The 25,603-nt window shown below is 36.3% G+C and overlaps 1 protein-coding gene across 1 annotated transcript in view; it reads left to right on the forward strand.

Annotated features, from left to right (window-relative positions):
• Window positions 1-25,603, forward strand: part of LOC145667482 (uncharacterized) — a 42,482-nt gene that overhangs the window by 7,080 nt on the left and 9,799 nt on the right. The gene's annotated exons all lie outside the window — the stretch shown is intronic.

A 25,603-nucleotide genomic window follows, 5' to 3' on the forward strand; every position in this document is an offset into this window, starting at 1 on the left:
TGTCTGTCACATCCAGAAGAGTGCGTCAAATTTTGAATCAAGATCCACATCTTACATTCAAGAAACGGAAGTGTAAACCACCCTTAAGTGCGACACACAAGCAGACGCGACTCCAGTTTGCGCAAACACATATATCGTGGACATCCGAATGGAATCACGTTGTGTTTAGTGATGAGAAGAAGTTCAATTTAGATAGTCCGGATGGTTTTCAATATTATTGGCATGACCTTAGGGGAAAAGATCAAGTGCAAATAAGCAGAAATTTTGGTGGAGGAAGTGTTATGATTTAGGCAGCGTTTTGTGTTAAAGGTACAACCAACATTGTATGGCTCAACACCAAGATGAATTCATCGACCTACACAGAGATGTTAGAAATAGGATTGTATGAGGAGTTGGTATGAGAACCTTATTTTCCAGCAGGACAACGCTGCTACCCAAAGGGAAGCAGCAACTCTATAGTGGCTTCAAGACAAAGGCATTCAGGTCATGGAGTGGCCAGCGAGAAGCCATGATCTTAACCCGATAGAAAACCTATGGGGCATCCTTGCGCGCAATGTGTATCGCAATGGACGGCAATTTGGGTCCATTGCTGAGTTGAAAAACGCGATACGAGAAAAGTGGTCAGCGATTTCACAGCAACAACTAACATATCTCATAAAAAACAATGCCGAAGCGCATATTCCAACTCATTCAGAAGAAGGAAGGGACAATCAAGTACTGAACACTCATTTTCCATTCTGTACTTTAAATTATACTTTCATTTTTGTCAAAGACACTGGGTGCCTTTATACTAATTTCCACCCGAAAATCGTCTAATGTATCATTTTGAGTATACTACACCTACCAGTGATGTATTAGAAAACGATATGCCTTTGATTTTGTACAGTATACAATGCTACTTTGTAAATAGATCACCTTTATCCATCCTCGGCATTCTTGCCTTCTATTTTCAAATGTCTCTCTGCCTTTATACCAATTTCCAGCACTGTATAAGGCAGTAGTGGTCTTAGGGAGGGGCTTTCGGGCTGAAGTCCGTAAAATGGAGAATTTTAAAGAAAAAAAAGAAGCTACTGTTAATCATATCTATGTTTAAGAACTCCACGTTGTGAGGTGCAGGTAGCTATAGAGGTAATCTATGCGTACCAAAGAAAACACCACCACAATAAAGATAAATGACATGCAGTGGAGTGGCTAGGGATATTCAAATAACAATGTAAATTACTAAAAATGCAAATTAAATGCCTTTGCATAAGTACATCCCTGTTTGGAGCAATAATGGTGATCTCCGTTTGAAGCCACCACTGCCACAATTGATTGTCGGTAGAGCATAAAACAAAAAATAAAGAAACAAAAATCTCAAGGTATTTTTGACAACAGTTATGGTCTGGCAGCTACTTGTAAAGAGTTTAAGATGCAATAAGGTTAAAAAAATATATAAATTTCAACACCAACAGGTAGCAGCCTGTTACCCACTCTTTACACTCATAACTGTTGTCTTTATATTCTCTGGGCATACTTCTTCCTGGGCCCCATTCAGGAAGGTGGTCAGATGTAATAGGTAAGGAGAAATGTTTCCTTGGCTCTCACTCCTGAAACAAAAGCACAAGGATTAGCATTTTGTGTACTCACCAACACAGGAAAACAGACACCCTCTCTATACTTTTGGAATATGGAGATTTATTCCTTCTCATGAAAACCATATATGATGAAGGCAACACTCAACACTTTCATATTTACAATGCACTTTATACGAACTTTCTTACTATGGTGCACCACTCTCACTACTTGTAATTTACACACCTCTTTCACCTCACAAAGATATAGACATGAAAATGTATTGACACTAGAGGTCTGCTTGACCTCTCAAGAGGATCTGCTAAACAGATACACTAACAAAATTTCACTCCTCATGCCTATAAGTTCAGAGTCTCTGACAGTTCTTTCAGAGAGGAGGATAAAAAGAAAAAAAAATATATAAAATTTATATGTAAAAATTCATAATTATATATTTATGATGCAGCGTTCTGGTGACTTGATTTTCCGTAATGTCCACTTACTGGTAGTCTATTCTAAAAATAGGGGCTGACACAATGTCCATGCTGGAATCACACAAAAAGTAGTTTCCCACATTACCATTCCACTGTTAGCGAATTGTTCTGGAAAAGCGGACCAACTGGATGGTAAACTATGGTGATTTACTGACCTCAGGAATGTCAGTGTCAGTAGCAATACTAAAATGTCTTGCTAGTATCCTTGTTTTTAAAAGTTCAAGGATGGCACTGCCGTATAGCTTGACAGGCCTTGTATTCTCAAAAAGAGATGGAACAACGATTTTTATCTATTCCATAACTGGAATGACGACTAGCGCCACTGCACTGTTAATAACTTTTTCCGCAGAATAACTGCTGCTTGGAACTGTTAACTAGGTCATAGCCAACTAGCCATGATTCAGAAAATCTTGTCGAAGATTGATGATTAAAAAAAAAACGAACATGACGTGGTTAACACGTTTTTGGAAATTTACTGTTCTCCAGCACTGATTTTAATCACTATAAAATTAATAGTTATAAGCACTGTCCATAATCGTTGCCCGATACATGTCAGTACATGTATATAATACACAGAACTCCATGGGAAGCGGCCTTCACACTGTTCTGGGTGGATACCTCTCTATACTCGAGAAGTTTGAAAACTTAACACACGGTAGTTCTGAAGTAAACTCTTCAGCGTCTAAGAAACAAATAGCCACAACCAAGACCATGAACGGGTTATTAAAACTGAACATTTCCAGGAAAACAGCCGACTCGCTCTTCTAAGAATTCTATCACAAAAGGTTTGATGCCTCCGGCAAATACTGTGGGTGGTCTTGTCATCCAGCCACACCGAAAACCAGTTTGTGCCTGCAAACCAAGCATTACACCTCTTGGTAGGTGCTGCCATCACTATTGAGAGCGGCCGATACAAAAGCTTCTGCCAAAACAGAAGTGCATCACAATAACACTATAACATTTTGCTATTTTCACTGAAATAAACACTTTGAAAGATAGATACACATGATTAAAATACATAAATGAAGTAAATTATATACAGAATGTAATGGTAATAATATACACAGCTGTCATCTCTCTGAGTATTTGTAGGAAGTCTCTTTTCCTCTGGCTTCCCTCAAAACTGTCTGCTACCAACCCCAGTAGCCATTTTTCCAAGAGAGAGAGAGAAACATTTTAGGTTATTATTAATTTTGAAAATATACAAGATCTAAGTGTCTGGAACGATGGGAAACACGTTGACAAAAATAGTCATGAATTTTAAACGGTCTTTCCAAGAACTAGTGAGCGTAATACGTTAATATTAATATTTCACACATAAAATAAGTCAAAATAATATACAAGTTTTCAAAAGTGCAGTGCATCTTGGGAGAATTTCTTAGATCCGCTCGCTGACGGGTAACGAACTTGGGGTGAAGCGAAGCCAAGCGGTGGGAACGTGCGAGATTCTTTTAAAAGGTGTGAAATCAGCACCTTTAGAAATACAAAATCTATCATGTTGACGCTAAAAATTTTACGACTTTTGAAACAAAGCCTGGAGAGCGTCTGTAAGCAAGGTATCCACCTCGTCATTGCTATACAAGAGGAAGTTACCAGTATACTTCCTATACTCTATGAGTCATCCTTCCTTGGTCATTTAGGGATTTCTTCACTTGTTAGTTGTCATAGACCTCACATGCAGTTTCAGCGCAGACTAATGTCGCCAGAGAGAAGAAAAAAATCTCTGTCAAAGTATCTCTGTAGTCCCCAAAGTTCAAACTTCTATACATGAATCAAATGCATATGATATGATTTCTCCTTTAATTAATCATATGTAGAATAGTATGCTGACTATATAACTTCATTAACGCATGTAATATATACAATATAACGTCCCATTAATGAGATGCACGCAAGCGATTAAATGTTCATAGCCTATAAAGGAATAAATACATACATGAAATACAAGATACATCAAAATTGTATTAATACTCTCGTATTACGCTCGGTGTTTACCCAATAATATTCATAATAATAAGATAATCATTAACATGAACGCTAATTAATAAGCAATTAATTTGATCACAAATTACCATATATTTAAATGTTGATATGCAAATGTGCACTCATCTGCATTTCGATATGCAGATGAAGGAGAAGGCACTCGGCCGTCTACAACGTCCCCTAATTCCGAGATAAATATAAAAAGGGTTTCTTCTAAATTCGTTATTGATATAAGGTAAAGATATACCTGTAAAGACAGGCACGTATCCATAGGAAGGAAACGACGAATAATGGAATTGCAGTGCCAAAACTCCGTTTGCTGCAGTTAATACCCCTTCCAGCTCGAAACCTGAAGACATACCTCATTTATTTATTTGTTTTTACTGAGAAACAATTTCTCGAATGAGTGCTGAAAGAGGGCGTTTCTTTTCAGAAAATTGAATAAAATGTAAAAGTCATTGATTTAGAATATTGATAGAAATGATCAAGAGACGAGCCTCAAATATTTTTGCGAAACAAGAGACGAGACTTTAGCATTTCTCATATCTCGTCTTGCGCCCGTCCGTATTTATAAACTGTTTGGTCCTTTCAATTTCAAAATGTGGTTTAGCAGTGATTTTTATGCACTGACGAAATAATTTCACATGCGTCACAGCAATGTTTCTCCTTAAACTGAGAACTTAACAGCGAGGGTGCGACCTCGCTATGTGCGCCCTTCATCCATCGCGACCCCAGACATCGAGGTAGCGACCGCGACTTAAACCTCGACCTCAATCGCGAGGTATCTTCGGCATGAATTTACTCTAATTCACCATTCTTTTAAAACAAAATCAGTCTGTTTGCTTACACCGCCCGCCACAATGTTGTCATTTTGATCAAAAGAAAATGGTTTTTTCTTTTTAGTTTAACGGCCTATGATCATGCATTGCATGCATTGAGGATAAAGGAGTCGGTGATGATGGCAATGAATTAAATGGTGGCATGATAAAGTGGGAGGAAACAGAAAACTTCCCAAAAAAGAAAACAACCCATATGGTATTTGTCCACCATAAAGCCTAATTGGCGCGAGGTGGAATCGAAACATAGATCCCACCTACCGGTACCAAATATGAACGTTCTATAACTGAGCTACCGCAGCCCCAAAAGCGAACGTGTTCTGGCTACGACAATTAATTATTGGACTTCCAAACTATGCTAAGTATAAGTGTCCGAAATCCTATAGAATTACTAAGTTCACCTGCCTGTCTGGAGTTGACAGATATCAGAGCAAAAACAGTAGAGATATCTTTTTTTGTGCAAACGATGCAGTTTTAAGAATCGGAATTCCTCTATTTAAATCGGAAATAGTAGAAGTAAACCATTTCCGTTTTTAACATTGATAATAATAGAACAAAAACGGTAATAGATAGCGGTGAATGGTTTTCTGGAATCGATTTGGCATGTCAAGGAAATATATAATCTCCACCCGTAATACTCTACTGAAGCCGGAAGGGGTAGAAATTCACTAATTCTTGAAGTTTCAATATTAATCTCTATAGCACCGAAACGTATTCAGGGTGTCCGGAATGGGACTGATGGCTTTTAAAAGTGTATAGTTTTAATATGGTCAGAGATACAGAAGAAAAATACATTCATATTGAAGGAAAACTCAAAACGTTTTGTTCAGCAAACTTTCATACCTGAACAACTATGAACTACGGTGACAGCGCTAGTATTGCCGATAAACAAAAATGGCGTCGGCAGCCGGAAGGTCGCAGTGCGTGTGGTGGTTTGCAGAGACACGCTCTTCTGATGTTATCCCCCTGGACTTCTTCCTGTGAGGGTATGTGAAAGACCTTGTATATTCTGGTGAAAAGGTACGTAACCTTGATGAGCTGAAGAACCGTATTAGGAATGCGATTGCTTCAGTAATACCTTAGATGTTACAGAATACGTGGAGAGAGATTGAGTTCAGGCTAGATATTGTAAGAGTTACAAATGGAGCTCACGTGGAGTTACACTGAGTTAGAAGACTTGTAAGTAAGGTCAAGTAAACTTTTTGAGTTCTCCTTTAAAATGTATCTTTTTTTCTTATGTATTTCTGATCATATTAAAACTATACACTTTTAAAAACCGTCAGTCTCATTTCGGACACCCTGTATATCGAGAAGAAGTTTTTCGGAATAGATTCAGCATTCAAAGAGTAGGTTTCACCTCTTTCGTTAACCCTCTATTCAAGCCGGAAATGATATAAATAAACTATTCCTGATTTTATCGTTGATTACTACTTCAGGTTTAATTATCGATCTCCATAGAGCAAAAGTGATACGAGATATCGAGAAGCACTCTTTCAGAATCAATTGAATGTTCAAAGAAAACTTTGACCTTTATTCCTGCATGTCTGGAAGTTGTGGAAATCTACAATTTTCAGTTTCAGTGTCGATCAGAATAGTGCAAAACGTTAATAGCTGCACAATGAGAAGTGGTTTTCTAGTATGTAGTTAATATCATAGTAATAGGTTCCATCTTCAACTTTATTCCTATGATGCAACTGGAAGTGGTAGAAATAATACTACTACAGTACTTCTGATTTCAATAATTATTCCCATAGAGCGAAAACAGTAATAGGAGGCTACAAACTATACTTTATATGGGTTCAGTTTCGAAAGGATAGATTTATTCTGAATTGGAAGTAGTGAGAAATTGAATACTTTTTTGGGTTTAAAGTCGATTCATATATAATAATAATTGTAAGATATATTGGGAGAGTCAGATTAACAGGTTCCAGCTCTCATAATCCATCTATTGCCATTGGCGTCTCTGGCATGTAAAATTTGGGGGGGACATCAAAGGAAATGATCTAACTGCTAGTATCTCACTGGAATTTTAGATTATGTCATTTCAAAATATTGGGGGGACACGTCCCCCCATCCCCCCGCCAGAGACGCCCATGTCTATTGCAGCCGAAAGGTTCAATGTTGTTGATAAATTTGTTTTAAAATTGAATTTGCTTAGTTTAGAACTATACCGCGGTTTCACAATTCTGAAAAGAAACTCACTTTTAAAAATTCTTATTGATGCTCACTTGTTTCACGGTTAGCGATCTTAAAGGAATAATTAAGGTGCAATCAAGGGCGCCTATCCTGGGAGGGCTTAGGGGACCCAGGCCCCCAAAGCTCATGTGGGCCACCCCATCTATTTTTATGATATGAAGTTTTATATGTATGAAGTTTTATATGTATTTGTTATGATTATACAACATTTGGCATAATTTGAATTGAATTTGTCTTAAAATCCTTATATATTCCTTCTTAAACCCTTGTCTGCAACCACACATATCTGAATGCCCCCCTCCCCAAAGTTACAGAGAAATCGGCGCCCTTGGGTGCAATTAAAGTTTGATTGTGTCGTTTTCAACTAAAAATTATGCCTCCCCATGAAAATCTCATTGGCGCATTCGAAGTCCTAAAACTCTTGTGTTAGTATATCTGTTTTACTCATAACTAAGTTTTATTAGTGCCCACGGAGTGAAGAGTGAAAAGTAATTTTGTAAAATCTTCCAGAAAATTTTGTTCACAAGGAAAAACAAAATGAGAGAGGGATGCAATTGGAACTATTCGCTAAAGAACGTGCCCTTGCATAAGAGTGATATTTGATCAGAATTTCAGTTAAATTAACTTCGTGGGACAGGTCAGTTGGCCATCTCCGGCAGTGTGCCTGAAAATAACACTAATTTTTGCATATAATATGATAGGCATACACAAGGCACGGAGGAACGATAATACTGATGTGTTGAGATGCTATTACTTTGAAAACGTTTTTTAACCTTTCTTTTAATTACACTCGTGTTTTGTTGAAAACTAATACTAGTACGAATATAAGATGTGTTTAGGCGTAAAAAAAATCCAATTAAATAAATTTGTTCCTTACTTGAAATAAGTTTAATATAATTTCTCTCTGTCGCTTTTTACGATGAACGGCAGGAAAACCCTCGTGATTATCTACTTACTTGCCGTGGTTAGTTCGTCTAAAGGCAAAATAATACACTACAAAAAGAGCCTTGATCACGTGCTGAGATAGGATTGGTAATATTTTCCTCTCTTATCTTAGAGAGCGGAAAATATTACCAAACTAGGCGATACCAGAAAGGCTGATTTCTTTCTTGCTTGATTGAACATTATTGTAAAACTACTGGATTACAATAGTCACTATTTCTTACTGGATTATATATCAGTCATGTAGCATAATTTTAGACGATTGTACGTACTTTCTCATGCATTCAATTATTTTAAAAATCTTACTCTTGGCTAAAACTACCGTGTTTACTCGCGTAATAGTCGCACTTTTTGTACCAATTTTTAATGCAAAAATCCTACTGCGACTATTATGCAAGGAATGCTGCCATTCAATTATCGCTACGATCAAAACAATTTCGAATTTTGATACAAACAGCATTGTGCCAACATAAAAAATAAAGTATAGAATACATAGGGTAAAATACATATGTATGCCAGACCATTGCGGAGCGTAAATCTTATTAACCACCCTCGACTTGCTTTGAATTATATGTGTGAAATATCATTCATTCTTGCGATTTTGCGTGCTTTTATTTGAAGCATTTCACATGAAATTCCACCCATTATTTCGAACCTTACACACATAAGAAACCAATTCCTCTTCCACTGCTGGGAAAATTCCATGCTTTGATATTTAGAATGCATGCCTGCTTACACTAGTGTCTTGTAGCCGGCGTTTGGCTATCCTTCAGTCCCTGATTAACTTTTCAGTCACACCCTATTCTCTTTCTGCAGCTCTTACCATTCTTTTCTGGATATTGAATCACCTTCAGTTTATAACTCGCCGTATAATTGTTTGTGAACTTTCCCATTTTTGCCCGAACAAAAACACCAGGAAAGAAATTAAATGGTTAGCGTACGCGCCTTTGGCGCGGGAGACTCGGGTTCGATTCCCGGCGGGAGCGCATGTGGTTCGGATTCCAAGTAGTAGGTCCACGTCTCATATAGCCTCGCTGCTGAAAGGGACGCTAAACTAAAATCAACTCAACTCAATCAAGGAAGAATTTTCCAAAACCGAAGTTTCCGCTCCCGTAAGTCACACTCAAACATGTAATAGCCAGGTTATGCTCTCTCTTTCAACTACCGTAACCCTCTCGGGATCTTGGGTTTTTGGGGTATTTTTTAGACTTTCAGTCAAGCAGCTACTGCATCGTCACTATTTATCCTAGGATCATGGTTCATACCTCATTCTCTTCAGAATGGAACAGTCTTTCAAGTGGCACCAATTGCATGCCCATACCATATACCAGGAGAGGGAAAAGTGACGTCAAAGGGAAAGTTTCGGGGATTTTTTTTTACACTTTGGGCCCCTCTGGAACGGCCCTGTGAGAACGTAGAAATCTAGAAAAAATTTGATAAATAGTAGTTAATAGACTAAATGTGTGTACCAAATTTTAAGTTTCTATCTTGAATAGTAAGGGCGAGAGAAATTTTATCAAGAATCCCCACAAAGCCCCAAATTACCGCAAAGACCATGATCTCAGGTAAAAAAAATCCTGAGACATCTCTATTTACTTTAGGACTATAATCCGCCAATCATTCTCTTCAGAATAGAACTGCCTTTCAGGCAGTACCATTCACATGTCTCCATCATGTATCTAAGGCGGGAAAATCCCGAAGAAAGGGATTTTTTGGTAAAAATATCCGTTTTTTCAACTTTTTGCCCCTCTGGATCCCCCCTGTGTTAACACAGAAATCTAAAAAAAATCTCAATTTGCCGCCTCTCTCTTTCTCCAGAAAGAACAAATCTTAAAAGTCACGATTTTAAGTATGCTACGCCAGCATAAAAAACGAAATGGAGGGAAACTACACTCGCACTCAGAAAGGCTTAAATTCTTACTACAAATACAACCTTGTGTCTGTTTTTGTCTTTAAATATTAATCTATTATGTTAGTGAAAGATAAAGCAAATACATCTGAAAGATGGTTATCCTTTTTATAGAGTTCAATATCGAGTTTAAATCTCAATATATCAGTTTGTAATTATAGTGCAACTAGCTCTTTTATATTTTTCTTGATTTTCCTTCTACATCTGTTATTTTTTTAAAAAGTGTTTCCACCTTCAATGATAACGATCTTATGTGCGACAAAGGCAAGAGAAGCTTTCATATCAGAACTAGGAATGCGCACGAGTCGAGTCGAGTCGAGATTTAAACCTGTCTCGACTCGTCTCGAGAAAATATTGTCTCGACTCATGTCTCGACTCGAAAATATGTTTCTGTCTCGACTCGTGTCTCGACAGTCTCTGTCTCGACTCGACTCGAATTCGAGTCGAGACGTTTCGAAATTCGAGTCGGGACAAAATATACGAGTTAAAATATATATACACACACACATCAGCGAGCCCATTATGACGACCTACCTAATTGTTAGTATGTCCACCTTTTGGCACGGATAACAACGGCGACGCGTCTTGTCATGGTCGCAATGCTCCTCGGTGGGGGCGCTGGAGAGAGTTGGCACTACATATGCACACATCACTTGGAACTCGCTCCTGTGTTCCTCGAACAACTGCATCAAACTCCTGGCCTTGTGACATGGTGCATTATCTTGCCCAAAAATGCCACTACCGATGGGAAACATGGCCGTCATGAAGGGGTGTACGTAGTCTGCAAGCAGCGTGCGATACGCCTCGGCCGTCATGGTGCCTTACTCGAGCTCCACTAGACACATGGATGCTCACCTGAATGTTCGCCGGATAATAATTAAACAGCAACCAGGTTGTCTCCGTCCCGCAGTACAGATGTCAAGGAGCTGTTCCCTTGGAACACGATGGATTCGCACCCTCCCATCGTCATGATGAAGAAGATATCGGGATTCATCAGACAATGCAACACTCTGCCATTGTGCCAAGGTCCAGTGGCAATGGTCACGTGTTCACTTCAGACGTAGTTGCCGATATCGTGATGTTACATTTGCACATGAATGGGTCATCGGCTGCGGAGACCCATCGTTAGGAGTGTTCGGTGCACTGTGTGTTCAGACTAGTGTTGTGAAGGCCTGTGAAAAAAACGGAAATTGTGGGTAAGAAAAGTTTTTTAACGGTTTTCCCGAGCAAGGAAAAAAACTGGAAAATTTGGGTATTATCAGAATCATCATTTTACTTAATCACAGAATGATTTTAGTTAATATGTTAAATCAAACATATATTTCATAGAGATATCTTCTTTGTTCTATGTAAAATTCCGGAAAGTTTGAAACCATTAGAAAAAATCATTTGTTCGGAAGTATTGGCAAAACAGGAAAATATAGTTTAAAACTATTTCTTGGCCTGATGCTAGTAATCTTACTTGCTGTAACATGTCTGTAACATATACAGTGGGAAGTCGAAAATCCGAACTAATTGGGACTACAGGTAGTTCGGATTTTCAAATTGTTCGGATTTTCGAAAACGACCAAGAAAACGCCATTTAGGCTTACATATACTGTACAGTACGTTGTTCTATCGATATAGTGGTTATTCAATACATACAGTAATTACAATACCATACGTAAGGCTACTTACATTTAATGTTTCTGAAGAACCTGCTTGTACTCTAAATAACACTGATCTTGTAAGTCACACTTAAAACTTATAGGCCTAAGAAAAATAAAAATAAAAATATGTATGACAAACAATTACAAGTAAATGAACTTTTGTAAAAACAGTGACTTCACATAACGTCGACGGACACGTTATTGTTTGTTTATCGCTAGCGTTAAGACAAAATGTAAAAAGCTTTTAGAGAGCGCGTTCGGATTTTTTACGTTAGGATTATCAACGTCCTACTGTATATACAATGTGTTTCGCTAACGGAAAAAATACTTAAAGCAACAGGTTTTAATTCTACTTTACACACATATACCGCACAAGTGAGTAAATTTGAGCAGCGAGAAATATATTAAAGGGTTGAGTATGTTAAACTTCCGTTAGTTATTATTACAGACTAGCAGAATACCCGTTCTTCGCACGGGCAGAATACGTTTCACTTTGGACACAAAGGGCACCAAAACTGTCACCAATGAACTTATGGAGCCCCAAAACTATGAATTTGACATTAATATCGACAATTTTCTTTACATGCCATCATCCCCCTTAGAGTACTAATGGGGCTGAATTTGTGGATTTAAACGGCATCTTCTGTTCATGTCAGCGAGTATGGATTCGAGGCCATTTTCGATCATGCATCTATCTATCTATCTATCTATCTATCTATCTATCTATCTATCTATATATATATATATATATATATATATATATATATATATATATATATATATATACAGAGGCGGGTCCAAGCGGAAAACCCCCTCTTCACATTCAAGTATACACGGTATAAAATGGGCTTCAATAATCCTGCTTTACACTGGATAAAACTGCAAACTATGGTTTAGCCCATCCCTTGATCATATCCTGGATCCACCACTATTTATATAATGCTCAAAAAATTAGGGGATCAACTGAAATATCACACAAGACCTTAAGATAGTGTATGGATAAGCTTCTGTTTCACTCATATATATCATACAAGAAGGAATGCAATAAGATACATTAGAAAAATGGGGCACATACAGGTGTTGGGACACGGAAAAACTTGTTCACGTGGCTCATGAAACAAGACGGTTATGCGTACACCTCTTATACTGTATATAGACGTAACTTGTATGCCCTCTTTATTGGAACCCTCTTTATTAACCTTTATTGGAAAATTGTTTAGAAAATACATTGTCTAAAATGCTGAGCTGATTTTGTGGATAAAAACAAAAACATAAAAAACGCACAGTAGTTTATTTCTAGTGGGTTCTCTATTGTAAAGCTACAGCCTCGCATATTTTCGAGCTACATATCTTCCTTATTTCTTTTTGCTAATTAACAAACTTTACCTGAAAATTAAAAAAGAACTGTATTCCTAAAACTTCAGAACATTTATTTCAATTTATTGAAATACATTGTATCTAGGAAAAAATAATGGAACCACGAGCAGAAAATTTCTCCGATCACGAGAATTGTAATTTCATTAGTGGAAAAATATAAAGACATTATTGAATGTAAACAGACTGACTTGGATCAACGAAGTTTAAACCCCCAAATTCGGCCGTTCAAGCTAAAACCAAGTTCATTCACCATTTGACCGAGACTTATCCTTGAACGTTGTTGGTGCAACTGACATTTTCACTGAACTTGGCTATGATCCTCGTTCAACTGTTGAACTTCGTTGGTGTACACGGCCGTCAGGGTTCAGTTGACAATAATAAAACTATGGGTAAGTAAACATCTTGTGCAGAGTCACGTTTTGCTTATTTTTGAACATTTCTATGAATTCAACAATACAACAGCTGAAATACTAACTGGTTTTATTACTCCAACCATCGCTTCAACTACGGTCAGTGAACCATCTAAATTTTCATTCTTTTTCTGTTCTCCAGAGGGAAGAATGAAATAATGCTAGATTTTGCCAAGATGCTAAAGTCAAGATGCTACATGCTAAATGGAAGTGAATTATTTTAGATCTAGCACCACGATGCTAGATATGGCTTCACTGGCGGACTTCGATATCTACAGAAGTTTCTGCCAAAGCATACAAAGAAACTATAGCACAATAGTTTCGATAACATCTATATGGTCCTTCGGTAGGCTACACATCCGGTAAGAAGCTCAATCCTAATTGTAAAATTGGTAGGAGGAAAGGGTTCATGGCCAAAACAAAAGACTCGTAGCCGGGTTGTATAGATAATTGAATTCAAATTTTCAAGTATCCATTTACTGAATGCCCATATCGTGTATGCCTGAATTTGCATGCATTATTTAATGAGTAAATAAATTACACACACAATTAATTATGTCAGTGATATACGGTGTTTATTGGTCCAAAAAACTCTCCAAACAATAAAGATTAATCTTAGACTGGAGAAATGGTTATCCTTCGCTTTCATTATAATTTGGAAATGAAACAAACGCCTGACAGATATACAACCCCTATATACAACTATGTGATGGAATATATAACTCGTAGGATATGATGCTTTACTTTTTCAAAAATTTCAGTACTTCTAGTGTAGCCCTAAAAATGTAATAAAGAACTAATGTCCATGTTTTTTTTAATATTCAATTAGAACTGGACAATTAACACAAAAGTTGGAATCGACAAATGAAAACGGCATATTTCTAGCATTGTGGGTTCGAGGTCTCATTGTTGAAAGGATTGGAGACAAACATATAAACTTTTCTGTGAGGAGAAACATATACGCGTAAATCTAGTATTTTAATATATAGATAATAATTGGAAGAGTTTTATTTTCGAGTGCTATTTTTTAATATTCGCAATATTGAAATTTTTGGACTTACATTTTTCACGTGTTTGAAAAAAAATATATCATTGCTAGTAAAATTAACCTAATACAAACATTTTTATTTTTTTTATTTTTCCTATTTTTCCGGAAAGAAATTGTAAACAACGGTTTTTAAAAAACAGGTTCAAAATTTCTGGAAATTTGACAACACTAGTTCAGACACGCTTGTACTTTGCAGCATTAAATTCTGATCTTAGTTCCGATGCAGTTCGCTGCGTGTCTTGTTTTACCAGTCTGCCCAGCGTACGACGTCCGACATCTGTAATGAGGTGGGGGCGCCCAACCTCTCGACATTTGGACGTCTTTTTCCCTTCGTTTCGCCACTTGTTGAAGACAATCACCACAACACTCCTCGAACACCTGACAAGTCCTGCAGTTCCCGAAATTCTCGTGCCGAGTGTTTCTGAGTGAGTATTTTCTTCAAAATAATATTAAAAATTATAGAAAAATTTTCGAGACATTCGAGTCGAGTCGAGATTTTTACCAGCTGTCTCCACTCGACTCGAGTCTCGACCCCGAAAATTCAAGTCGAGAAATACGTCTGTCTCGACTCGTCTCGAATTTTACAAAGTGTGTTTCGACTCGAATCGAGTCGAGATTCGAGACATGTCTCGACTCGTGCGCATCCCTAATCAGAACTCTGATAACTAACCAAAGGGGACAGGCATTCGAGAATTGAGTTCTTGTATTTGACAACAATCAAGCAATTTGTTCTGGGATTTATTTTACCATTTGCTTTATCACTTACCATGTGACTTAAACTAATGCGACCTAAAAATAATTTATGAATATAGTATTCAAAAAGGAGACCAGCATAGTAAATTTAACTACCATGATCATGAAGTCTGTTTCCAACAAGAAATATTTATTTTAAATAAAATACTTATGATAGATATTGCAGCCCCGTGCAAATGCGCGTGTTGCACATATGTTGGAGCCGGCAATGCATATCATATATCTAGTGGACAAATTATTTATATATGACATTCAGAAAAATATTAGTAGGCTAATTAGTACTAGTTTTTACCTTTAGACAAGTTATTTGCATTTTATACTGTTCGTGATATTATTTTTATACTTATTAAAGGCCTAATTTCAGGAAAAAACCAAACACTTCAGAAACCCGGATTATTAGTAGGTACGCTACTCATATACATTGTAAAATATTAATGTTGCTTTTTCATTTTGTACCGTATCAGTATCTAGTACTTAATTTATGTTGCATTTTATGGTAATTACACCTACATAAAAATACTTCAGACTTAAATGACGTAAGATACATTACAAACGACTATTTGAAAAAAAACGTACATTTCTGAAAAAATACGAACGTTTTTTTCTATTTACAACACTATTACTGACAATAATGCTATTAATAGTCAAGCTATGTCATATTTTTTCCGCAAACGAACTATGAGTATTGTTTATCCTCACTCATGTGACAGTACAAGATCTTTGTCTTTGCTAATTGATTCTGTCCACATATTGAAATGCATAAGAAACAATTGGTTGAATGCCAAAGACGGTGAAACCAGTATGATGTTCCCTGACTTTAGTGGTGATACTATTCATGTTGCAACTTTTGCAAGTGTGCGATTGTTATACAGCTTAGAGGAAAATAAACGAGTTAAATCTGGATATGGACTATCTGTGAAATCTCTGTGGCCTTTGAATTTGGAGCGTCAGAATGTAAAATTGGTTTTACAACTGTTCAATGAGTTTGTTGTTGAGGCATTGAAAACCTTAGGGGTTAATCACAATGTACCTCATAGTGAGACCAGGTGGAAAATAGTGAATGTTAAATCTCCATCCAAAGGGTTACGTTTGAATAATAAAATGGAAGAGCCTCGAATAGTTCATCCTGAAGATGAGAGACGAAATTTCTTAGAAGAGTTTGTGCTTTGGCTAGATCATTGGGTAGCGCATGGGCGTGGACTTAGCAAAGAAAGAATGGAAGGTCTACGACATACAACAACGGAAATCCTGGAAATTTGTAGCTACTGTTGCAATGAGCTAGGAGCTGCTTACATTTTACCGGGTAAATTTCAGACTGATTTCCTGGAAGCACGATTTGGAAAATATCGGCAATTAGCTGGTGCCAACTATAACGTATCACTGCGAAAATCCTAGAAGTAGAAAAGTTGCGTTTGGCAAGCATTTTTCGTCTGAAATTATAAAATAAAACTATAGTCATCGCTTATTCTGAAGAGAACAATATGTTTTTAGATGGCGGAAGTGAAATTTTGTCCGATAATAATTCCTTCTTAAGTCTTGTGTCGTTGAGTGATGACGATGTCATAAAATCTAAAAATGAAGATCTTCCTGTTCTAACATACATAGCAGGGTAGTGTTCCAGGAAAGTTACAAGAATGTTACGTTGTGATGAATGTAGTGATGTAGTGTTAGTAGACAAACGTATGCAAGTAGGAGAAACGGGGAGTTCACTTATTGCAAGTTTAGATCGTGGGGATCTATCATATCCAAGTGAAATTGTTGTTAATATTGTGGTTGTTATGTATTGCATTATTGAAAACTCATAGAAGAACATAACGAAGCTTTCTTGAAAGGTAATAATCAAAGAGGTGTAGTTATGTGTCTTGCTGAAAGGTATGCTGATCAGAAGTTCGATAATATTTTTTCCCCATGTAGTAAGGGACATGATTTGAAAGAATTGAGTAAAATTATTTGTTGGGCTACCACTAATGTGGTATTAAATAATTACTGTAAAACCCGAAACAACAGCATACCACAATGTGGAAAGAAACGAAAACTTAGTACTCTTATGAAGAGTTAAATAGTATAGAAAACGCATGTTGTAGCAATTACATTTGTTATATCTATGTAAACATGTAAAAGTATTCATAGTAAGTGGTTTTAGGTGTATCTGTAGTTGTGTCATTGGAATAAAATTAGCTTTAAAATGCTATTTAAACTTTAAACAACAGTTTTAGAACTACAATTAAATCTAAATATGTCCTACTTGAATTTTTCATGAAATCATTATTTTGTTTTTCAACCTGATTGCGTAATTTAAACTTGCATAATAAAAGTTTGCATTCTTTCGCAAGTCATATTTTTTATTATTGTGACAATATTGGCTTATTTTTATGCTACAAGTGGTCATTTCTACGCGAATTTGCGAAAATACGAACAAAATGATGGTAAAAGTCATTATAATGTGGCTAGGACTTGTGTTTTCCTTAAGACTTCTGTGGCCTTCTGATGATGATCCAGGCATGGATTCTGGGTTCAGCATGTTGAAGGGGAACCACACTGTAAAAACTGAAGGGGAACCATACTATATCTTTATGAATAAGAGTTTTATCTAGAATGGCCGTACCTCTGTGCTCACTAAGCTGACAGTCTTAGCCACACATCGTTTCCCTTTTAAAGAGAAAAGCACCCATCGTATTTCACACAGTTACTTTTGTCAGCCAAGGTTTTTTTTAAAAAAAAATCTAAAATGTATTCTTTTGCTTTTTCATTTTTTCACCCCTTCTACTCTTCCACCAAGTTTTAGGTTGCAAGCCCTTAGGATTCTGAAAACCAATTGAGATATACCTAGTATGGCACAGTTTACCCTTAACTCAGGTGCCAGGTTGTTTGGCCTCTAGGGATCTTGTGTTGCGTATGCTCTTGTGTTATACTATAACTGTCAAATTACAAAAAAAAAAAAAAAAAAAAAAAATTGTAGAGTCAACGCGGTGTAAGAGCCTATTTTAGGAAATCCTCAAGTCAGAAAGTAACGAGGAACAGTGAATTTTGTAAAAGAGAATAATGAAGTGCAGTATACTGAATGTTTTCAGAAAAGTGTGTTAAACGGCAGTGCATTAAAGACCCCAAGCCGTAAACGTCGCCTAGGCTCCTAGCGACACCTAGTGGCTCACTTGCGGGTAAATGTCGATCGTCGATATAGAATCGCGCTAGAGGATTTCCGCTAGTGTGCCACTGGCGGTAGGCGCTCCGTCCGCGCTCCTTCTATTCGTTGCAGAGAATCGCGAAGGGACCAACACGACCTCTATATTATGAAGTGAAAAATCTTGAGATAAGTGTGCATAATTCTATGAATTTAGATGGCAACTGTCGCCGATCATTTGAAAGTGAATATGGGAAAACAATGAAATACACGGTTAAAGGAGTACTCTGATTAGCCAAAATAAAAAGACCTCAACGATTTATCCCTCTACAAGCGACCACACCTCTTTCCTTCACCGTCTCCGTGACCAAATCGGAAGAACACTCGCCTAGTAATCGTAAGGTTGGTAGTTCGCGCCCACCCCGTGGTACTTTTTTTTACTTTTTAAAAGTGTTTTTAGACTCAATTTAATGTAAACAAATCACGCATATAAGCGATTTATCATATTTTGGTGAAGTAATTTTGTGGTTCGTTGGCATTTTGTCGCGTGTTTGCCAGTGGTGAGCCACTGGTGGTATAATTTTCAAAACGGAAGTGGGACCGCCGCGGATCGTCGCTGCAGGAACACCAATTTTTGGCGAAATGTCGCTAGTTGCCCATCGCTGGTCCACCGACACTTACGGCATGGGGGACTGTGGAACTCAAACTCTGTAACATGAGCAATACTGAGCAATACTGAGGAAATATAGTAGAACTTTAATGGAACCTTCTCTCCAAGTTAGACACAAACAATATGTTCAAAGGAGTAGTTTCACTAACTGATTCACTAAATTACTTTTCAACGAATCTACGAAACTGTTGGACCTAGTTAACTTCAAATTGTTCATGAATATTCTTGAATCTATGCGGAGGATAAAACTGGTTTTTGAGAATTTGAATTCCAAAGGAAAAATAGAATGGAATTGAAACTTCTTCGTTACTCACCAGAGCTCTGAAATTCTTACGTATAAACATTTGACATTTTGTACAAATGTATTAGTTGGGTCCTAGAGGGAAATATAAAATTAAATTGTTTCGAAATGGGAAACAAGAGTAGAGATGCAAAAAAGCCGGCTTTTTTGAATCGATGGTTTTTTGCACATAAAAAGCCGGCTTTTTTGGAAAAAAAACGAGAATTCTGGAAATTTTGGCTTTTTTCATTTTCATGATTTTGCTATTTAAATAGCTTTCTTACAGTATACTCTAAAGTTAAATAAGATTTCATGACCTAAATGCTATATTTCGCTCTGGAATTCACCATCATGATGGATGGAACACATATTTTATGAATTAAAGTAAACATAAAGTACGTAGTATTTGAGGGCAACTGTAGAAAATATTTAACTTTAACTTCTGAGTTATCGACATTTTTCTTTTCTACATTATTTCTTTTTAGTCATCCGTGTTTCATTTCCTAGAGATTAGTAGGCCTACTCTAGCTTCTAGCACATAAGTTAAACTTTTGTGTTTCAATATATCCTTCAGAGCGTACGTTTGTCAGTATATCTGTCAAAGCGTACTTCCACATTCTTGTTATACTGTAGCTGTGCAATTATTTAGCAATAATCTTCTGGATACAAACTTGAATACCATTTTATACAAATAATCAGTAGCGGATTCAGAAAAGGATTTTGGGAGGTGTTTCTCTGCTTATTGTTTGGTTTTCTAAAATTTCCTAATTTTTATTTGGGAGTTTATGAGCACAAGCACAACTAATATTTCGTTTTGTTTTTATATTCAGCAATAACCTTCCGGATACAACCTTGAAGACCATTTTATACTGATAATCAGTAGTGGATTTAGAAAAGTATTTTGGGAGGGGTTTTTCTTTTTAATGTTTAGTTTTTTCTAAAAATACCTAATTTTTATTTGGAGAAGAACTTGGAGTTTATGAGTAAAGACATAACAAATATTTCGTTTGTTTTAGAAATTCTGTAATTTCTGGTACAAGCTTCACTCGTAAAATATCCCTACTCTAACCCCTTTCGCAACTCCGTCACTGCCGGTAATTAGTAATAACAACGATTAAAAACGATAAGAAAGGAAGTCGGCCAGAACTCACAGTACACGCATTATCTCTATATTCACAGATACAATTAAGAAAAACTTTTGTCAAAATAGTCGAATGCGGGGTTGAATCCCGGACTTCCCGATAGAAGCGCAAAAGCTAACACTCACTCATGGTTGTTGCGCAGTTGTGCTTAACCTAAATATATTCTCTCTCTCTCTCTCTCTATGGCCTATGGAATCCGAAGGTTCAATGCCACGTTCACAAAAACTCTCCACTGACTTCAATCCTTAACCAACTGGATCCAGTTTTTACTTTAGATTCCTATTTCTGCGAGATCCATTTTAATATTGTCCTCTCATCTGTGCCTAAGTCTTCCTAATGGACGTTTTCCGATTGGATTTCCAGTTAAAACTTTGAATGCGTTCCTACCTTCTTCCATTCTGGCTGCATGACCTGCCCACCTGAGCCTCCTAGACTTGATGACTGTAACGATGTTTGGTAAACCGTATAAATTATGCAGTTCTTCGTTATGAAGTTTCACCCATTCCCGTTCCTATTGGGTCCGAATATTCGTCTCAGGATTTTATTTTCAAATACTTTCAGTCTGCGTTCTTCCCTCAAGCGACCACGTTTTACAACCATAAAACACAACAGGAATGATTATCGTTTTATATATTTTAAGCTTTAAATTCCTCGACAGAATTCGCGACGACAAAATACCTTGAATTGAATAACAACACGAATTTCCTGATTTCGGTCGGCATTTAATTTGTTTGTGGATATGATTTTGGTGTGGTGATATTGATCCCAGATATTTGAAAGTATCCACTTTGTCGAAAGTATTATTTGATATTTTAACGCATCCATAATTTTCCATATTACGATCTCGGTGAACTTCGATGTATTTAGTTTTTTCTGCATTTACTTCTAAACCAATGTCGCTGCAAGCGTTTAATAAGGACTCTGCATTTCATTCTATTCTCCTATCATCCCCTATTAAATTTACATTATCAGCATACGCCGTAACCTGGTGAATACAATTTAGCTCTAGGGCCTGGTTGCTATCTAATTTTCCTTATAGCGTACTCCGGAACAAAGCTGAACAATAATGGCGATAACGCATCTCCTTGTTTCAGGCAATTCTCGACGTGGAAGCTCATGGACAAGAATTTTTCTGCTCGGACTTTACTCTGGGATTCATTTAAACACATTTCAATTAATCTAACTAGCTTTTTCGGTATTCTGAATTCTGTAAGAATGTTTACAATGTTTCCCTCCTATCCGAGTCGTAAGCCTTTTTAAAATCAATAAACAGCTGATGTACTGGGTAATATATTCCGATTTCTTTTCGAGTATTTATCGAATAGTAAATATCTGGTCGATAGTTGATCGATGTCCCTGATAATCTCCAATAATTTCATCTGCGTATGAAATCAATCTTGTTAATAGAATGTTAAGAGAAATGCCTCGATAATTATTACATTCAGTTTTGTCGCCTTTCTTGTGAATTGGAACAGTGATTAATTCTTTCCACTCTTCTTAAATGTATTCCATAGCTTTCCTTTAAAAAAAAGTTTCGTAATGATATGTTGAATTTCTGTCGTTAGAAACCTTCAGGCTGAAATTCAGAAACCTTCAGGACTGGGTAAACCGTGATGGTGGTTGTAAGTCTAGGAAACCGCACGATCAGATGAACAGTCTATTATGCATATGATCCATTAACAGAAAATTTGGTACTTTCCCGATTCTGAACAAGCTTAAGGAACAGTCAGTACATTGTAGAATTCGTAATTTTACCGATTTTGCAGATTCCAAGCACCTGATAGGTGGTAACATTATTACGTATGTGATCAATGAATGAAAAATTTGTTCGAAATATTCATACAATGTATATGAAAGTTAAAACTTAAAAATTTCAAGAATATACAGAACCACTCGAAACCAAGTTCTTGATGTGCAGCTTTTAAGATTATCATGTAAATGTATTTCTATCATGTTTTATTTTTTGTTTCAAAAAGAGGGTGCGTGATATTTTAAAGTAAAAATACTACATATAATTTTGCTAGTTATTTGTGTATCTTTTTTTTAAAAAAGTACTTATTTTTATGTATAAGAAGTTAAAAAGTTATTATATATATATATATATATATATATATATATATATATATATATATATATATATATATATATATATATATATATATATTGGTTAATCCTGTAGAATTCATAATGTAAATATGTTAAGACTTTTTAAAAAAATCTTTTAGAAATTCATGGTTTATTTTAGAGGTTCTATATTATTATCAACATCAACCACTAATAAAATGAGTTCTTGTGCTGTAGAGAAGTGAAACAAAGTCTGTTTTATCAATTTAAAGCAAAATTCTGAAAAAAGCCCAAAATTTCCCAGGCAAAAAAGCGAAGCAGAAAAAAACGAGTTTTTTTCCCCCAAAAAGCCGTTTTTTTTTCCCGAGCCCTTGCATCTCTACATAAGCGGGAAAGGAAGGTTTTAAAGATATTTTGTCGCTCACCATATTTCTGCAACTGTTAGCAGAAACTGTTTTCTTGGCGATTTAAAGACCATAAGGATAAAATTTTTTTCAAATGTTTTCCTTAAAGCCTAGGCATTAGGTAAGACGATGTATTGCAAAATGGAAATTCTAAAAGGAGAAAAGGGATTTTAATTTTTTTCGTAGTTCACCAAATCTCCGAAACTCTTAGGAGTACTGCAGGAAAATTTTCGAAAATGTTTCCCCCCGATTCTAATCTACAAACAAGACGTGGTTTCATGAAGCGTGAACTCTGAGGAAGGAAAGAGGTGTTTAAAATTCTTGCTGCATTCATTAAATCTATAAAGCTGTTGGCAGGCACTAGAATCATAAAATAGGTAATTGAATGAGGCAATTTTTACACTAGTTTTAAAACACTAGTGATGAGATATGCAATTACTTTAAAATTGTTGAATTCAAAATAAATCAATCCACTTTCTCAATCATACAATCACGAGATCTTGGAAACTATTAGATGTATAATCTTGGAATTTTGAATAAATATTTTCCTTACATCATAAGACAATAATTCCCAACTACTGTGTATCAAAGTTTTATAATTTAAACATCTTGAATCATTTAATAATTTGTTAAAATCAATTTTGAGACAGACCGTAGCAAACAACTTCTCCAGCAGCAGTAACAATGCTCAGTACTATATAGTCACTACTATATAGAAACCTTCAAGCCCACTCTATTAGAATTTATATCACTATCAATAAAAAAGAAGGTATCGCGGGGTTCAGTAAAGTGTGTCGTTAGTAAGAAAAGTTTGTAACGCTGCCATGAAGTGTAGATAAGAGGAATTTTTCGGAATACATTCCCTAAGCTGAGAAAGGAAATAATAGTGCCCTCTCACCTTTGCAAGGAATTAGATTTTCAGTCATGTTGGGTTTATCGTTGATCCTCTAAATAACGGAACTGAGTCAACAAAATAATTTTGACTGCTTTGGCGTGGGCCAAGGGTGTCAAATTGTAAAATATGTTTTAGGTAGGATAAATTGGCATAATCTAATAAAGGTATCAGTGTCCTGTCCCTCAATTTCCGGGAAGAGCACTTTCAAATATGGGAATTGCCAAAAACACAACAACAAAAAATTGATAGAGGTGGATAGGACGAGTATGTACCTCTGTAAATTTGGAAGCTTTTTGTTTTAATTTAGCCTCTAAAATGGGGCATTATTCGATCAAATGATCCTGTACATGAATAATTAATCCTTAGGAGAGTGCATAGTTTTAACAATTTTCCGGAAATCAAAAGGTCAATGCCATATATCTCGGCGGGGTATATACTTAAAACAATTTAGTACTTTTAACAGGTGTGTATTAGATTGCGTTAAAAGTAATATTTTGATAGGATCACCTTGTACAATTAGGTAGGTGCGTAATTTAAAAGGAAATACTTTTGTATAGGTTCGCATAAATTGTATTGTATCTTTAGAATTAGATTCTTGAAGCAGTGATTTGGGAGGTACTCCTAGTTTCTCTTTGGACTGGACCCTGTCCTGAATTTTTTGAACATTTCAATGATTATTTATAATATCACATGGTTAATTTGGTATAACGCCACTTAACTTATTTTATGTTTACTAAATTTTTATTTGTTATCGATCATGCGTGATTGGTGAAAAATATATTTTGCTAAAATCTGAATGGTATAGAGCAATAAGAGTATTTGCTTTGATTGACTGATTGTAATAATGGTTAATCGATTTCTCAAATGCTATTGGTTAATACAAATTAACTACACCCACTGTATGAGGCAATAATAAGCTGTCACCAACAGGGATTTCGTAAAATTGTGAATGGCTTGAGCAATTTTCTCTTAACAATGCTAAACACTCAACGCTTAGTTGACTCAAATAAGCGTTTGGCTGAGTCAAATAAGCACTTATTTGAGAAATCATTTTGGAACACTTAAGTGTTTAGTGTACAGCCTGGCCAGGTATTTTAATTCTAAACTGTTCTTACCTTTAAAACGATTCTTTTTGTTAGATTTTGTAATAACGATAGTATGGCATTTGCTGCGACATATGCACAGCAGTGATCGAGACTTTAATTCTGCATTTATCCAAAACCATTTGTTGCATTATGTAGAAATTTAGTTGTTGGCCTGCTTGGTAGTTCAACATCAACCCTCTTATTTTGCATATGTAACTGGTGATTTGCGTCAGAATTACATACCTGCAAATCATAGATCTTTGACTCATCCCCATCATACGTCTTTATACAGATCCGTTGACCGTACGCTTCTATTTCGTTAGACATTGATTCCCAGTATGTTGATGCTTTAACTGTCGGTTCGCTTGGGTGAATATGATGGAATCTGCCTCAAAATATAAAACTCGTTCTTGCAGCATTTCCAAGTACTTGTGCAATTCAAACCGGACAACATTCCTAATCGTTTTCAGTAAATAATACGTATTTCGATTCTAGACAATGCCATTTCCATTGTACTTCAAAACTGCACAGAATAACGAATCATTCATGGGAACAATTTGTTTTTTTCTATATCATTGACGTCAGTATCTCGTACAGTTCTAGACGGCGTCGGGAAGTGGCGCTCCCATCGCCCAGTTTTTCGAAACTGCAATCAGCCACTGGTCCTCCAGGTTGGGGGTTAGGTAGGGCTGATCACCCTACTGTCGATCGATAGTAGCAACGTAAAGCTCGGATGAAACCGGCTGGATTTTAGGATTTCGTACCACTGCTCTGTCCTGGATATGACTCTG

This window comes from Thermobia domestica, chromosome 1 (assembly GCF_964235325.1).
Source record: "Thermobia domestica chromosome 1, izTheDome1.hap1.1, whole genome shotgun sequence".
In the NCBI taxonomy this organism is placed as follows: domain Eukaryota; kingdom Metazoa; phylum Arthropoda; class Insecta; order Zygentoma; family Lepismatidae; genus Thermobia; species Thermobia domestica.